Source organism: Ovis aries, chromosome 1 (assembly GCF_016772045.2).
Source record: "Ovis aries strain OAR_USU_Benz2616 breed Rambouillet chromosome 1, ARS-UI_Ramb_v3.0, whole genome shotgun sequence".
Taxonomy (NCBI): Eukaryota; Metazoa; Chordata; class Mammalia; order Artiodactyla; family Bovidae; genus Ovis; species Ovis aries.
In genome coordinates, this window is record NC_056054.1 from 155054054 (window position 1) to 155072559 (window position 18506).

At 35.3% G+C, this 18506-nt stretch overlaps 1 protein-coding gene across 3 annotated transcripts in view; it reads left to right on the forward strand.

Annotated features, from left to right (window-relative positions):
• CADM2 (cell adhesion molecule 2) overlaps window positions 1-18506 on the forward strand; it is a 1291443-nt gene that overhangs the window by 1211691 nt on the left and 61246 nt on the right. The gene's annotated exons all lie outside the window — the stretch shown is intronic.

Here is an 18506-nt window from a genome sequence, read left to right on the forward strand (position 1 = left end):
ATCTTTACAACCCTATGGATGGTACCCTGTCAGGCTCCTCCGTGCATGGGATTCTCCAGGCAAGAATACTGGAGTGGATTGCCATTCCCTTCTCCAGGGGATCTCCCACCCCGGGACTGAACACACCTCTCTTTTGTCTCTTGCAATGACAGATGGGTTTATACCACTAGTGCCACCATATTCTGAGATAAAATTCTTCTTCATAAAATTTAGCAACTACACTTTATATGTTAGTTTCTGTACATCCCTACCTCAACCTGACAGGACCTAATTTTTAAATCTGAACAAAACATTATTGGGTTTAGTTATTTTACTGGTTTTTCCTAAATATCTAGTTTTAGCAATGTATTAGTTAAAACAAGATAAAGGACTTCTTCTGAAAATCCTGTTCTCACACTGTTGATCATTCCCACTATTCTTAATCTCTCCTTTACCCCATCCTAGTCCTGAAAGCCTCATTTTATTATCCAAGTGGAGCTGTAATTGTTTTATCTTTTCCATAAATGACCTTTCTAGAGTCTATCCAAGGCCTAGGCTGTCACGTTCTTCTCTCAGGGCAATTTGACTTTAAAATGAAAGTGTTCTTTGAAATTACAACTAACGGCTTAAGTGTTCAAAAACTGAAGGGAAAATCTTTCAAAGTTTGATCAATGAGACACAAAGAAGATAAAACAACATAAATATAATTACCTGAATAAAGAATTAATTTAAGCCTCCAAGATGAACCTTCAGTGAAAGTTCATTGTATTATTTGCATAACTAAAACTTTTTTTGTTATTAGAATCATTAAATTTTACATCTTCTTGACTATATAGCCATAATCTGTAAACCAGGGGTCATAATTATAAATGTGAGAACTGTCTAGATATGATAGAATACTGCAAATATATCTTTCTCATCACTGTTCTATTTTTTTAAAACTTATTTCAAACTGCCATTGGCCAGGAATCAATCATTAATATTTTTAATTGGGAAAAGGAAAACATTAATATTCTAAGAAAATCCCAAATAAAATATATTATTTTTTAATGGGATTTTTTTTTTAAATTTAGTCAATTGAACTTTTGCCTCCATAGTATTTGGTTGATATAAGTCATCTATATAATATTGAAGTTATGATTTAATAATTTAAAATGTAGTGAAGGTGATGTTTTCACACTCCTTAAGCCATTCATCATTAGTTTTGTTTTTTGCTTTTCATGTACTTTTAAAAATAGTCATCAAAGCCCATAATTTGGGTCTTTACTTTGATCAGTAGGAAAATTAGTATATCAATGAATCCAGGGAAATCAAGCCCTTAGAAAAAAACAAATATATAATTTTTCATCAATTTATTCTTTATATATTTTTTGAACCTTTATTTTACCATAAGCATTCAGTAATGATAAGTAGTATATGAGGTCTACCTTTCACTGAAAAAAAAACACATAACTTGAAAGAAGAGAAGGGTGAAATGAATATTAAATGAAGAAGCTTCTTAACCTAGTGATCTCACCAGATAAAGACAGGATAAGCACAATTAAAATAATTATGAAATGGTAGTAGAGAAGCATACATGTGCAATTCTTGCAGGTGATACGTACATGTTTCACTTCTGTTTTGAGGTACTCCTGTTTTCATAGAGATAAAACAAATAGAATGACAATTTAGATTTTGTTATTTCTGCAGCTAATTTTCTAAATTTTGACACTTTTTAACGACATTTCTGGCAAGTGCAATTTGACCTTCTCTGAGAACCTAGGGAATAATGCTTCCTCAGTTCCTCCAACAATGTTTTTATCTGGAAGATATGTGTCTTCAAATGCAATTAGGCTTTGAAAATGTTAAAGACGAGGGGAAGAGTAGAATGTGCAAAGCAACCTTTTATAGATACAGTATTACACACTCAATTTGGCTAACATTAAGCATAAAAAGGAAGCACTGGTGAAAGAAGCCTTCAAATATTTATCCATGCATTTATTGATTCAATAAGCAGTTATTCTATGACCAGGAAGGAGCAAATTATAAGAAATTGTGTAGGTCATGTTTAAAAGTTTAGAGTTTACTCAAGAGCAATAATTTAAAATGAAGAAAGTTTAGATTAGATTTTTGAAAGATCAGTCTGAAGAGTGTGATGGTAGGTGATTGAAGAAAACAGAAAAGGCAGGAAGCCATTGAAAAAATCCAGGTAATTAAAAATGAGGACTTTGAGAAGAGCAGGTGCCAAAGGCATGGAGGAGAGGGAAAGGCCAAGAGATTTGGGAAAGTAAAACTGACAGATTTTGTAAGTGATGAGGTAAAAAATTTTATGTAAAAGGGTAGGAAATACAAAAATGGCTCCCAGGATTTCAACTTGGATTCCGGGGTATTTGGTGTACTTTATCAGAGTAAAGAATAAAAGATTGGTGTTTTGGGGGAAATGAGACATGTTCCATGAGATGTTCCATGAGAAATGTTCTCATTTAAATGAGATATGTTCCATGTTTTTACATGTAAACATGTAATTTTAAAAATACCTTACCAAGAGCTAAGTGAAGTTGTTTAATTATTAACTAGAACATAAGATATAAATTATCCAGGATAGAAATACAGATTTTAGACTTTTCTATAGGTGAAGTGTAAGTTTTTGATTAACTATAACTTTTATTAAAATTATATTCTATTAAATGTGTAAATTAAAAATAGAAGAATGCTAAAGTTTATACTCTGATATTTAAAAAGCAAAATGAACAACACCAAAAAAAAAAAAAAGATCTAAAGGTTATGTTAAGAAATGCAAAGATGCAAAGTTGTGGCCAGAGTGGTAAGATGATATCTGGTGAGCCTAGCGTGTGAAATTCTTGGAACTATCAGGGAGGCCCATAGTGCCAAATCACTCGGAGAAGCCAAGTGTTACAGCACATGAAAAGTGTTTTTTTATTTTTATTTTTTACTGGGAGAGTTTGATGAGTTTTGAAAAAGCAGTTTTAATGAAATGGTTGCATAAAAGTCAGATAATAGAATTTGAGAAGTGAATGGGAGGTAAAAGGTAGAGAAAGTCAGTGTAATCTATCAAGAGCATTGTCTGAGAAGAAAAGTAGAGATACAAAGCAGATAGAAGGCAGCATGAAGTCAATTACCATTTTTGAAGAATAATATAAATATAGCACTTCTTTTTAATGGTTAAGAATAGAGCTAGGAAAAAAAGAGAGGTTGAAAAAAATGTTTTTAAGCAGATAAGCAGATAAAATAAATCCCCAAATATTGAAAATGTCATGATTTTATATATTTGTAGATCTATCTATAAAATCTAACATTATTTTAAAATATAATATACTTTATATAAGTTATATCTGACTGTAAGCATTACTGTTGATCACATAAGACCCTCTGTACAATGAGACTGAGGAAAGAAGATAATAATAAATGGTAGATACCAATTTGCCAACAATGGGAAGTGTGTTCAGGAAATAGAGTTCTTACTTAATGGCCTGTGCTTTATCTGTAAAGTAGGAGAGACAATTTACCAAGATGGATAAAAAAATTTGCATAGAAGGGATCTTTAAGAAAGCAGTGAAGTTCTGAAATGAATGCCTTAGAAATTTAAAAAAAAAATACATTGGAGGGGAACACATTGAAGTTTCTGGGAAACATGTCTTCCTTCTTTCCACAAATAATTATCATCTACTCCTATCAGACACTATGCTAAACTTTGGGGACTGAATAAAAACAAGGTAGAGTCAGTGTCTTTTTTTTTTTCCTGGCCACACTGCAGGGCTTGTGGGTTCTCAGTTCCGCAACCAGGGATTGAACCCAGGTCACAACCCTGAAAGCCCAGAGTCCTAACCACTAGGCTACCAGAAGAGCCTCTGTAAATGTCCTCATAAATGCTATTTAAAAGATGTACAGCACCCTCTTGCTTTGCTCCAAGAAAGATTACCTCATAGGTAATCATCCTCAGGAAGTGATATTTGCTGGATATGAAGCATTTGTGCAAGATGTGATGTTGAGGAATGAAAAGACAAGGATGAAGACTAGTATTTCGAGAACAGGATGTAGCCGGTACACAAGTCCTGAAGTGAAGAGGAAGGTAGCTATTTAAAAAAATCCAGAAAGGGTACCACTGGGACTGGAATACAGATTGTCAAAAAAATAGAATGAAAGTAAGTGGTAGTTGGATTAGATCCTGCAGAGCCTTAAACTTATTTTCAGGATTTGAGCTTGTATCCTAAGAAAAACAGAAGAAAATAAAAACTGAAGAAAGAAGTAGGAAGGGAAGGGAGGATAGGAGGGAAAGAAGAAGGAAAAAGGAAACTAATGAGTTTTAGGCAAAGAATAATATTGATACTGTAATCAGATATGTATATTTCTGGCTACAAGGGAACAAATTTATGAGATGGGCAAGAGAGGACAGTGGGAGAAATGTTAAGGACCTATTCTAATGAGAGGTGACAGTGGTTTAGACAAGGCTGTTAGAACTACTGACAGAAAGGTAGAATAATTTAACATGTAAATCTGCAGTTTTTCTAATTCTTTGGTTCTATGGACTAAAGAACAGGATGTCACAAGCTAGGTTACCAAACATATAAGATTTTAGAGAAACACCATTAATAGATGGCGGAAATATTTACTGAGATAAGTAACACTGGTGATGTAGAATTGTGAGCTTGTTTTAAGTATATTAAGCTTGCATATTTGATATTTATAAATAAAGGCATGATATTGAACACATGATTAAATATACGGATTTGGAACTCAAGAGTAGTTATCAGGTGTACATGTGTGTGCATGCTGTCGGTTTAATCATGTCCGACTCTTTGCAACCCCATGGACTGTGGCCCACCAGGGGGTTCTCTAGGGAGGAATACTGGAGTGGGTTTCTATGCCTTCCTCCAGCGGATCTTCCCCACCCAGGAATCAAACCTGTCTCTCTTACATCTCCTGCATTAACAGGTGGGTTCTTTACCACTAGCACCATCTGGGAAGCCCATTGGGTGTATAGAATCAGTTAAAGCTGAGCTTAGGATCGTGTAGAAAGAGTATATAATGAGCAGAAAATTCAGTGTTCAACTGAGATTGGATTCCACGAACTTGTAGTAGTTCAAAATTACAATTTTTTTTTGTTATTCTTGGATTTCTAAATAGGTCATGTTTTAAATGAATGTGCAGATTCTTTATTGAAGAAGCAAAGGCACCAAAATTATGCAAGAAATGTAAAAGGAAGAGATCAAGGGTTCTAATGAGTGATGATTTTTAATAAAAAGTAGAATAATAGACTAAACAAACAGATGGACTTAATAAGAGGAGTAGAGAGTGAAAGTAAAGGACTATAACATCTCAAAATTAAGAGCTTGTTGGCAAATATAGACTATTAGAATTAAAAATCTGAAGTGGAAAACATCTAGGTATTCCAGAGGGTGGCCATGTGAATGGTTTTTCCAGCTGCTATTCAGTCAGAATGAGAAAAGTTTTAAAGCAATGAAATAATAGTTAAGTTAGAATTTAATATTTAATACTAGGATGTACAAGTCTGGAGCTATGAGTTTGTAAGCCATTGGTATAGAGCTGTGGACTTCTGAATGTCTCTTTCAGTTGGATATGGGAATTTCCCAAGGTCATTATAGGATTTCTATTAGAAAAGTTAATTGTGAACTTGATAGAAAAATTGTTCAAGAAAACTGGAAGTTTTATCACTGAGTTAGGAAGAGTTATGATGGATGGCAGCAGGAGTCACCAAGAAGGAGAGAAAGAATCTAAAATACTGATGGACCTTGAATTGCTTATTTAATCCAGGACACTTTTATCTTAATGGCAGTGTACCTGGGACAATTAACTATTAATCACGTAAGCATGGATACAAAGATATAAAAACATAAGGAGTCAATTTCATCAGCTTGTATTTGCCTGATGTGCTGCTTCCACAGCTTACACCTTTCGAATAAACAAGCTCTCGAGTCCCCAAGAATTCATGGAATATTTATGAATTAATATAGTAGAGTCTATTCTTCGGGCTTTCCTTACATTTTGACACTGCACTATTTGTTAACACACATTTTTCATAGAGTAGAAAGATGTATTAATTTTATTATTTCCTTAAGTACAATCATTATTCCATTTTACTTCCTGGAGGTGATACACAAGTCACCTTGATTCAACTTCACTCTCCTACTTGGAGATCATCCTTCAGAACTACATGATCTCCATGCTCTCTTAAGACTACAAATCAGATTCTCCTGGGGAACTTTCTAAAATTAAATTTTAGCTTTATTTTTAATATATAGACCTATGGTTGACTCATAGAAACTATGATTTTTAAAGCTATCTGGAGCAGAAAGATTTAGGAACTACTAGTTCAAAGTTGGTTCATAAATGGGATACTTTAAAATAATGTTTCAGTATTCTCATTTTATTCTCAAAGTTTAGGTTCCCATTAAACTTAATGCAATATTGTAAAGTAATTAGCCTCCAATTAAAATAAATAAATTTATATTTAAAAAAAATTTGTAGATGTCTTGTTCTCTCCTCTGTCTACTGCCTACAGCAGGTTTCGACATCAAATTTATAATGCTATCATTGTTTAGTGCAAGAAAATTGAAATGTTATTTGAAAACAAAAGGTTTAAAGCAATATATTAGTCTTTATTTATTTATCCTTTCTGTCTCAGACCATTGTAAAAAGACATGCTTCCATTTAAAAAATGTTTGTTTAGCCAACAGCTTTAGAAGATAGAGACAATATCTCCCTCTTGGCAGACAGCTGGTTTACTGGCCAGCTCAGTCAAGATGATGTCTGCTTCAGGGCAAATGGCAGATGTGGGCCAAGTCTTCTTGCAGTCCATTACAAAAGACTGAGGGTATCTGACCTCGGCTGATAAATGCATACTGTGTGCCACAGCACCCAGGAATCCACCGCTCACTGTAGCCATGGCACTTCAGTGGAAGAGAAATCAGGGCACGCTGCAGTGCTTGCAAGCTGCTGAATGACAATACATTCCTTTGTCTCTAACCCAAGAGCCTCAGATCTTCTGCTAGCATCTATGAGGCTGTGACAAGTTAACTTGTTAGCTTGTGAGAAGGATAAAATCTGAGAACATTCATAGTTCTCGACACAACCATAATTAAAAAGTGAGAACACTATGTTGTAGAATTTTTGTGACTGTAGTATTGCTATGAGTATACCGAAATAATAAATGTAAAGTGTTTAGAATAATGCCTGTTATATGTGGAATAATATCAACAACACCTTATCGACTAATAATACTAGTGTTAATAGCTGCAGAACTACCTCCACTCTCTGAATCACTCAGAGATGCATGGCAAAAACACACTAAAATTTCATGTTTTAAGTAATGAACCCTAACCTAAATCTCTCTTGTCACATTATATTGGGACAAACTCCAGTAACTACTAAGACCAGTCCGGAGTAAGTTAGTAGGAACTGTGCCAGAGTGAGCAGAAAAACTTTCTTCAGAAGGGAGCAGCCTGTGTTTTCTGCTGATTGTTGCTATGCAGGAAAACTGTAAGTCAAGTGTTGTCAAATTATCTGACTTTAAAAGATAGTCCATAATATTACAGTGTGTAATCTTTCTGGATAAATTTACTTACATGTATATTTGAACCCAGCCCATGGGTTCAAAATAAAATATGTCTATGGGCCAGATGCTTAAAAGCTCAACATTCAGAAAACGAAGATCATGGCATCTGGTCCCATCGCTTCATGGGAAATAGATGGGGAAACAGTGGAAACAGTGTCAGACTTTATTTTGGGGGGCTCCAAAATCACTGCAGATGGTGATTGCAGCCATGAAATTAAAAGACTCTTACACCTTGGGAGGAAAGTTATGACCAACCTAGATAGCATATTAAAAAGCAGAGACATTACTTTGCCAACAAAGGTCTGTCTAGTCAAGGCTATGGTTTTTCCAGTAGTCATCCAGTAGTATGGATGTGAGAGTTGGACTGTGAAGAAAGCTGAGTGCTGAAGAATTGATGCTTTTGAACTGTGGTGTTGGAGAAGACTCTTCAGAGTCCCATGGACTGCAAGGAGATCCAACCAGTCCATTCTAAAGGAGATCAGTCCCGGGTGTTCTTTGGAAGGAATGAAACTCCAGGACTTTGGCCACCTCACGCAAGGAGTTGACTCATTGGAAAAGACCCTGATGCTGGGAGGGATTGCAGGCAGGAGGAGAAGGGGATGACAGAGGATAAGATGACTGGATGGCATGAGTTTGAGTTGAACTCCAGGAGTTGGTGACGGACAGGGAGGCCTGGCGTGCTGCAATTCATGGGGTCGCAGAGTTGGACATGACTGAGCGACTGAACTGAACTGAACTGATGGGCCAGATGCAGACCATGTATCCTTTTCTCTAGCAAGAATCAAACTCACAGAAAAAGATGAGATTTGTTGTTACCAGAGGCAGGGTTGAGGTGGAAGGGAAAACAGATGAAGGTAGTCAAAAGGTACGAACTTCCAGCTGTAAATAAAGAAGTACTAGGGATATAACATACAACATGATAAATAAAATTAATACTGCTTGGGCTTCCCTGGTGGCTCAGATGGTAAAGAATCCCCCTGCAATGAAGAAGGCCTGGAGTCAATCCCTGGGTCGGGAAAATCCCTTGTAGAAGGGAACAGCTTCCCACTCCAGTATTCTGGTCTGGAGGATTCCGTGGACTGTATAGTCCATTGGGTTGCAAAGAATTGGGCACTACTGAGCGACTCTCTCATTCCATTATTCATAAAACTTGAGAGTAAATCTTGAGTTTTTCTCACAAGGAAAAATCATATATTATTTTCTAGTTCCTTAATGTTTTATCTATATGAGATGAAGAGTGGTCCTTAATCTTATTGTGATCCTCTTTTCATGATGTACATAAGTCAAGCTATTATGCTGTACACTTTTAATTTATATAGTGCATGCTCTGTCAGTTAGCTGTAGCTGATTCTTTGTAGCCCCATGAACTATAACCCACCAGACTTCTCTGTCCCTGGGATTTTCCAGGCCAGAATAGTGGAGCGGGTTGCTATTTCCTACTCCAGGGGATCTTCCCTACTCAAGAATTGAACCCAATCTCTAGAATATCCTGCACTGACAAGAGGATTCTTTTCACCTCTGAGCCACCTGGGAAGCTCCAAATTTACATAGTGTTGTATGTCAATTATATCTCAATAAAACTGGAAGAAGGGAAAAAAAAAAAAAAAAGAATGACAAGGAGTATCCAAATTCTCTTATAATTGCCCTAGATAGGAAGGAAGATTATAGTTAATGAATGATAGAACTGATGGAGAATCTTACAAAAGACGAAACAGAACAAAACAGAAATAAAAGCCCAAAATGTTCCTTTATAGTTTTTAAATGTCAAAATAAGTAAGATTCTAGAAAAAAATGGCATATGATTTACCCATTGCTATTTACATGGTACTTGCTTTTTATCACAGCAGATACTGAAACCCCAGATTCACAAAGTAATGGCACCACAGAGAGGAATGTGGAGCGATCTAATATTGAAACCCTGATCTGTCACTGGCTAGTAGTTCATGTGGTGTTCAACAAATACTGCTCTGACTCTCTGACAAATCTAAAATGTTCCACAGTGCTCTTGTGAGGTCACTGTGGTGCCATGGGGTGCTTCAGCTCACAGTTAGGAAACAAAACCATGGCACTATGCCATACTCCAATGTACAGAGATAAAGGGATGCAAGATGAATGCCGTGCTTCATGAAGAGTTAAATCTTTATCTAACATTTGCCTGGAGTTGAATCTGCAGGTTAATTTTATCCTATTCATAAAATACGCCTAGTCTAATTCCTAGCAAAATAATAATAAACATAGAGAAAAAAATATCCTTGCTGTTGGCTATTTCTGCAGTAACCATGTTTTCCCTCTGATTCCAAATTTTATTTCTTCTCTCTCATACTCCACAAAGCATTTAGAGACATCTTCATAAAATGTAAATTTATGCAAAACCCATCAGTTTCTCACCAATGCTGTTGGACTGACACAGTCCCTCTCAGAGCATTTTCTACCCAACAGGAACACCCTTCACTGACCAGAATAGACCACCTTTCTTGGTCCTGGAGATGCAAAAGGATCTTAAGTTTCTTCCAAAAGTCTCTCTCATGCCCAAGCCACATGCTTACCTCTGCAAAGAACATCCTTCTTCTTCTATCTTGCTAACTCCTAATAAAAGCAGGAATCATTTATTGCTCCATCTACTGTCACCTTTTCTCCCAGCACCACAATCAGGACACTACCTGGTGTATTTATCGTAATAGGACTCCAGGAGCAGTCATAAATGGTTTCTACTTAAAGCTTTTCTAAAGCTTTTGCTTTTAATAACCTGTTATCAATGTTTGGCTCAGTACCAAATCATGTAATCTTCCCAGAAGTATTTCAGTATCAAATTTTGCAAATTTTTGAAAACACTACTCTCTGGTTAACTAACATAATATAAGGAATTAATGTGGGATGTTGCTTTGTCAAAATGTGTCCCCTGAAGTGGTCAATCACAAGCCTTAGTGTGTTGACACAAAAATTTTCATCTATGATGACAGAATTGTCAGTGTGTTGGCAGGAATCAGAGGAAAGATTCTGAATTTAGAAGTGTATACCTCATCTCATTACATGGGTAGCCCTTTCCCTTCTAACAGGGAAACTCTGCCTGACCTGATGAAGTTGTGAAGAAGCACTTGACCTGTTGAATATTTGATTTTTATTTTAGAGAGTAATGGATGAGAAAAGGATGAGATTTTAGAATCTTGAAGGCAAGTGTATCGTTAGTCTTGAAAGTTTTTTCCACTAGGAGTAAGCTGCCAATTGTAACAAGTGAGGATTTGCTAGAGATTCAGGTGACTTCTACCTGGAGGCGACCTTAAACCTATTGAAATCATGACCAGAATGTTTTGAGGACCATTCTGCTTTAGGAATTCCTCTGGTGGTAACTTTCCACCACAGAGAGTTTTACTAATTTGAGAATATGAACAGACCCCTTTGCTCTGCTTCTCCTGTCCTCCTGCTACACGCTTTATCCCCTAAATCTTTTTATCTTTGTCAGAGCAGAGGAACAGGCTGAGCCTCACAACCTCCCAGATTCCAGCAATTTATTAGTATTTATTTAAACTATGCCTATATTCAAAAACTAAATATAATGCATATTGTAAATAATAACAGCAGTTATACTAGATGGTAAAAATAATAATAAGTGAGGATGTACTTGGGTAGGGGAAATAAAGGAAAGGAAGAATAAAGTGACACTGAGAGTAATGTTAACAGGCTGCTCTTTCCATGATCCAAGGGCTTCCCTGATGGCTCAGATGGTCAAGAATCTGCCTGCAATGCAAGAGAGACCCAGTTTCAATCCCTGGGTGGGAAAGATCCCCTGGAGAAAGGAATAGCAACCCACACCAATATTTTTGCCTAGAGAATTCCATGGACAGAGGAGTCTGGTGGGCTAGGGTCAGAAAGAGTTGGACACAGCTGAGTGACTAACACTTTCACTAACACTTTTCATGCTCAGAATTCTACACACTGTTAAATCAAAATCATGGAATAAAAACTTAAACTTAGTCTCCTGCTAAGTCGCTTCCGTCATGTCCGACTCTGTGTGACCCCATAGACGGCAGCCCACCAGGCTCCCCCGTCCCTGGGATTCTCCAGGCAAGAACACTGGAGTGGGTTGCCATTTCCTTCTCCAATGCATGAAAGTGAAAAGTGAAAGTGAAGTCGCTCAGTCGTGTCTGACTAATCTTAGACCCCATGGACTGCAGCCTACCAGGCTCCTCCGACCACGGGATTTTCCAAGCAAAGAAACAAATCTAGTAACACAGTTTGTTCTATTGCATCAGGCTGTGAAGTACAAGACCTAACTCTTATTGCCTAATCCACACTTTTCTTTTGCCAAGCAAATGACACTTTCCTGAAAGAGTAAATGAAAGAGAATTTAGCAGACTATCAGTTTGGGGTAATGAGTTGAACCTCTCTAGCTTACACACGGCCTACCAGGCTCCTCCGACCACGGGATTTTCCAAGCAAAGAAACAAATCTAGTAACACAGTTTGTTCTATTGCATCAGGCTGTGAAGTACAAGACCTAACTCTTATTGCCTAATCCACACTTTTCTTTTGCCAAGCAAATGACACTTTCCTGAAAGAGTAAATGAAAGAGAATTTAGCAGACTATCAGTTTGGGGTAATGAGTTGAACCTCTCTAGCTTACACACTATCAAACCCAAGGAAATGTTTAAGTTGCTACAAAGAATTTTTGTCTCCTCTAAGACTTTGAAATTTCATGTCCTGTTCAATAAGTGTGGGAAAAATAATGAACGACCATGACATTTTTATACCAACTGCAAAAAAAGGATATTTTTATCTTACATTTTAAGTGAATAATGTCTTGCTCTTTCTACTGAACATCTCCTGCAAATTAATCTCAGACAGACCAAGACAGAGTTAAGAGGAAAATGTGAACTGTAGCTGAAGAAATCAGAAACAGATTTTTTCTGACATGGCCTTATGATTTGTAACTTGAAAGTTCCAGTTCATCATATCATGAAATTCCAGCCAACCATGGCATTCTAAAACATCATGCGTAGGATAATTTTAGACTTGAGATTCAGTTTTGTTTTTCCCAATTGAGGATATTTCAAAAAGCAGTATGCCAAAATATAAAAATTAGTATCTTTCCTAGACAAATGAAACTTAACTTTGTAGGCTGGGAACAAAAGAGATAGACAGCTTTTTCTCACATTCCTATCAGAAGTGAAACAAACAGGATGTTAGTTTTCTCTTCAGTTACATATCCATTGAAAAGGAAAATAGGACACTAAATCTTTAGTTTAGAGAGTACATTTGAACATTATGCATATCTGATTACAAACTGTGCAAAAAATGTCAATCATTATAGAATCATTATACTAGATTGTGTGATTTTGAAACATGAACTGGAGTTCTCATCATTACATTCTCTCTGTATAAATGTAATTTTCAAACAAAAAATACTAACCTTATGTGATGCTTAATCCAATGCTTGGGTGAGGTGGAAGTAGTCAGTGTGTAATCTGTGCAAACTAAAATGACAATTTCAAAAATCCTTGGTAACCCCAGAGGATTTAAAGGGCTAAATTTTAATTTTCCATCTTGATCCATAATAATTAAAAAGCAAACAGGTTCATTTTGATGTTTTTCTAGTTCAAGGACAATTTGGCTCTAAATTGACCCAGATGAATTTTATGTAATTTGATTAATAAGGTTATCTTCTCATAAATTTATGAGGATTATACCTTGAAAATGCTATTAATTTTAATCTTTTATTTCAGTTTTCAATTATATGGAGTATCATCTACCAATGTTAAATTACCTTGAATCTTCTCAATACATAAATGCATTTGGAATAAAATGTCCCTTATTTTTCCCAAATATTCCCTTCTGTATGAGAAAAAGAACCATTAGTACAGCAATACAGGGTATTGGGCAGTAATGATTTTCACTGTAGATATATATGTAATGATGTTTATTACATATTAAAGGATAAAAGCTTGAATTCTAGCAGATTAAGGAAAGCAGACCTGATGCTGTATTTTTTGTATTCTTCCTTGTATTTGAATGATCAAAAGGAAAATGGTGTATCTGCTATAGATATTCGCCTCACTGATGACATTACCTGCATACATGGATAGCAGAAAACATTTGTTTCTCAAGACCCTGATCTTCAATTATCTCAGAACTTTAGGGCAGAAAACCTGTTTTTAAGGCTTTGACAAATTTATTTATTTAGTTAGTTTTCTATTTTTTTTTCTTTGACGTAAGAAGTTAATTGTATTTTTGAAGCTTGTGCACTCTACTTCTGATAGGTTGTTAATTGTATTTTTTTAAAGGGAAGATTTAAATGATATTTTGTTATAACTCCAAATTGTGTTTATGTGACTTATTTTGATAAGGTATAGCCTACTTTGACATTTTCATCATAGGAAGTAGTTGACAATATAACTATTTAATTACAAAAGCTGGTGCTCCTTTTACACAACATAGAAGCTAATTTTTTTTTTCAAGAGCTGTTCACAAACATTTTTTTTAATTGTCACACGAAGATTCTGAGACAAGTTCTTAACTGGATTTTATTTATATTACTTTTGAATTTTACATTTTCTCATTTATATTTTATATTTAGGTAGTGCCCTAAGTGATGGACTTGTTACTTGTTGGTTATCTTGGTAAAAGATTGCTTGAGACTTGTGAACTTTGCTCCTCCTGTTAAGACCACCTGGAAAATTTCTCATTAGCCACTGCCCTATATAATCTTTTCAACCCTTTAATTTGAATTCAGGTAGCAACAATACATGAAATAAAGATGGTCACTTCAAATTGACAGTAGTAGGAAGAAGAGGAGCTTCCCAGGTGGTGCAGTGGTAAAGAATCCTCCCGCCAATGCAGGAGATGTAAGACACAGGTTCAGTCCCTGGGTCAGGAAGATCCCCAGAAGCAAAAAATGGCAACCTGCTCCAGTATTCTTCTCTGGAAAATTTATGGACAGAAGAGCCTGGTGGGCTACCATTCATGGGGTTGCAAAGAGTTGGACACAACTGTGCAACTGAGCACACATAAACATGGATTGCAAAGATAATTATCTAGAAATTGTGTATGTAGCATTACCTGTTGTAGAAACATACATTTGACCTTGACAGGTCAAATAATATTAACTATATACATAAGCTGAATAATAGCAAAAATATAATTGATTGACATATAAAAAATTCTGCCTTAAAAATAAGGGGTATTTTTTATATATGACTAATTTTTTAATCAATTACCTATGGAGTAGCAAAGAAAACAGCAATCAGGAAAAGATAATGTAACAGCAGTATTATAAATTATTTTCTCTGTCATGAACTCAATAATCCCAGAATATAATGACAATGAAAGAAAATATTTAAGTGGCAATATAAACAATATTTAGAAATAAACTCATGAGTCAAACATAAAGAAAAAACCTTTGATTAAAATCTAACTTGAAAACAGAAAATCTATAAAATACATAAGGACTGTCTGAAATGTTATTCACAGGAAAAATCATAGTGCTGAACATGGTTGGGAGAGAGAAAGAAAGGGAGGGAGGAAGGGAGGAAGAAAGGGGAAATAAAAACAAGCAGATATAAATCTTTAAAAACTGTATATAACCAGAATATTTTAATGTAAAAATCTAGAAGAGAGGAAATAAAGATAAAAGCAGAAATTAACTAACTAGAAAGCAAACTACAGAATTGGTAAGGTCAGCAAAGAAATCAGTAAAGATTTCAAATGCTTAGTTAATCTTTCTAGAGAAAAGAAAAGATCAACAACATAAAAGATTAATCAAGAGAGTAAAGATTTCCAATAAAGAAGAGATTAAAATATTAAAGGCATACCATAACTCTAGGCAGAAGGATTCAAAAGCCTATATGTAATAGATATGTTTCTGCTGCTGCTGCTGCTGCGTCGCTTCAGTCGTGTCCGACTCTGTGCGACCCCATAGACGGCAGCCCACGAGGCTCCCTGTCCCTGGGATTCTCCAGGCAAGAACACTGGAGTGGGTTGCCATTTCCTTCTCCAATGCATGAAAGCGAAAAGTGAAAGTGAAGTCGCTCAATAAGTGTCCGATTCTTCGTGACCCCATGGACTGCAGCCTACTAGGCTCCTCCGTCCGTGGTATTTTCCAGGCAAGGGTACTGGAGTGGGTTGCCATTACCTTCTCCAAGATATGTTTCTAGGAAGATATAATTTATAAAAATATATTTATAAATAGGCAAAATTACAGATACTGTGTAAGGATATGCTTTATATCACAGCTCTGCTAACTACATCAAATCCTAAATAGGTGCTATTTTAAAAGTTTTCCATTTTTTTAATATAATGACATCAAAACATCAGTAGTTAAAAGTCTTATAAAGATATAGCAGGGGGAAAAAAGAACACTGGAAGTTACTTTGTGTAATTGAATGATAATTGCTTTACAATGGTGTGTTAGTTTATGCTATACTACAGCCTAAATCAACTATAAGTAAATAAATATCCCCTCCTTCTTGAGCCTCCCTCCTATTCACCCCCTTCCCAGCCCTCTAGGTCATCAGGGCACACAGAGCTGAGCCCCCTGTGCTATACAGCAGCTTCTCACTAGCTGTTGTACACAAGGTAGTGAGCACATGTCAAAGCTAGCTTTCAGTTCTTCCCATCCCCTCCTTCCTCCATTGTGACTATCATGGAAATCACTTTTAACTTACAAATACTGATGGAAAAATCCTAAATGAAATACTAGCAAATATAATACAATAACATGTTAAAAAAATCATGCTTTATCAAAATTAATTTATCATCAATAATTAAACTATGGTTTAATATTAAGCAATTATAAATTGTTTATATAATTTTATATATAATTTATGTATAATTAACCACTTTTATAGAATTTATGTAATTAACCACATTAATAAGTATAGTGAGAGGTTTTGAAAAGTGGAAGATTACAAACTCAAATTCAAAATTCAATAGCTTAGAAAACATAGCAAAAAATTTCCAGCCTTTTAATTGTAACAAAATTGCTACATAAAAGCTTAGAAAAAAATATTAATGCTCTATACATTTTAGAGGAACTCAAATGTAGAATTGAATAAATAAAAAGATATGCTTTAATGTTGATTAGAAATATAAAAAGTTGTGCTATATAAATGCATGCACATATTATTTCTTATTTTTAGCTGTGACTGTATAAAAGACATACCAATCAGAATTCTGTTAAAAGACATACACTCTTCAAATAACTACAACTCATACTAAAATGAAATATGTAAGTGCTGAAGTTTTCTCCATTTTCAAGTGTTGATAGGTCAATTTTAATATTAAATAACTTGTCTCAAGCATAAAGATATATATATTTATTAATAAATTCAAATTTACTATAAATATGTCTTATAATTTAATATGACTAAATATATAGTATATTTGGTACTGTATAGTGTCTTTATTACACAGTGAAATGAAATGCATATTGTAGTCGAATAACATAAAAGATCCTGGAAGCCATCTTGTTCAATATATTTGATTTAATTCATACTCAAGTCCCTTTCGCCTGTTATAGCTGTGGTCTCATACAATGAATTACAACATTAAAGAAAAGTTAACAATTTCATTATCTAGGTAAAACAAATCATTTTGTGATTACCTTGAAATTTCCTTAATATGTAACAAACTCATGTCACTCTATGGGTAGACATCACTTCTCAACTTTTGTTATGTTATAAAATGTCATAATTTATATCATATTGGCATAGAAAAAATTGAAGTAATATATAAAACATGTTATGAAGCTATTCCTTATACATTTGTGCAAACACCTACTATTTTATATACTGTATATTTCATATTTAATAACTAATAAGTAACTTTTATGAGATAAACTGTCATAATTATTTTCTTTGTAGCAAGCTATCATTTAAAATTTTTGTATGCAAACATTTGGGTACACGTGTGTCTTTCAATTCTTGGTTTCTTCCATGTGTATGCCCAGCAGTGGGATTGCTGAGTCATAGGGCAGTTCTATTTCCAGGTTTTTTGTTTGTTTGTTTTAAATATAAATTTATCTATTTTAATTGGAGGTTAATTACTTTACAATATTGTATTGGTTTTGCCATACATCAGCATGAATCCACCACAGGTATACACGTGTTTCCCATCCTGAACCCCCTCCCTCCTTCCTCCCCGTACCATCCCTCTGGGTCGTCTCAGTGCACCAGCCCCAAGCATCCAGCATCATCTATTGAACCTGGACTGGCGATTCATTTCATATAGGGAATCTCCAGACTGTTCTCCATAGTGGCTGTACTAGTTTGCATTCCCACCAACAGTGTAAGAGGGTTCCCTTTCCTCCACACCCTCTCCAGCATTTATTGCTTGTAGACTTTTGGATTGCAGCAATTCTGACTGAAGTGAAATAGTACCTCATTGTGGTTTTGATTTGCATTTCTCTGATAATGAGTCATGTTGAGCATCTTTTCATGTGTTTGTTAGCCATCTGTATGTCTTCTTTGGAGAAATGTCTATTTAGTTCTTTGGCCCATTTTTTGATTAGGTCGTTTATTTTTCTGGAATTGAGCTGCAGGAGTGGCTTGTATATTTTTGAGATTAGCTGTTTGTCAGTTGCTTCATTTGCTATTATTTTCTCCCATTCCGAAGGCTGTCTTTTCACCTTGCTTATAGTTTCCTTTGTTGTGCAGAAGTTTTAAGTTTAATTAGGTCCCATTTGTTTATTTTTACTTTTATTTCCAGTATTCTGGGAGGTGGGTCATAGAGGATCCTGCTGTGATTTATGTCGCCCTTCCAGGTTTGATGCAGGATTCAGGATGCCTGGGGCTGGTGCACTGGGATGACCCACAGGGATGGTACGGGGAGGGAGGTGGGAGGGGGGTTCAAGATGGGGAACATGTGTACACCCGTGCTGGATTCATGTTGATGTATGGCAGAACCAATACAATATTGTAAAGTAAAAAAAAATAATAATAACAAATGATAAATGGTTAAACAAC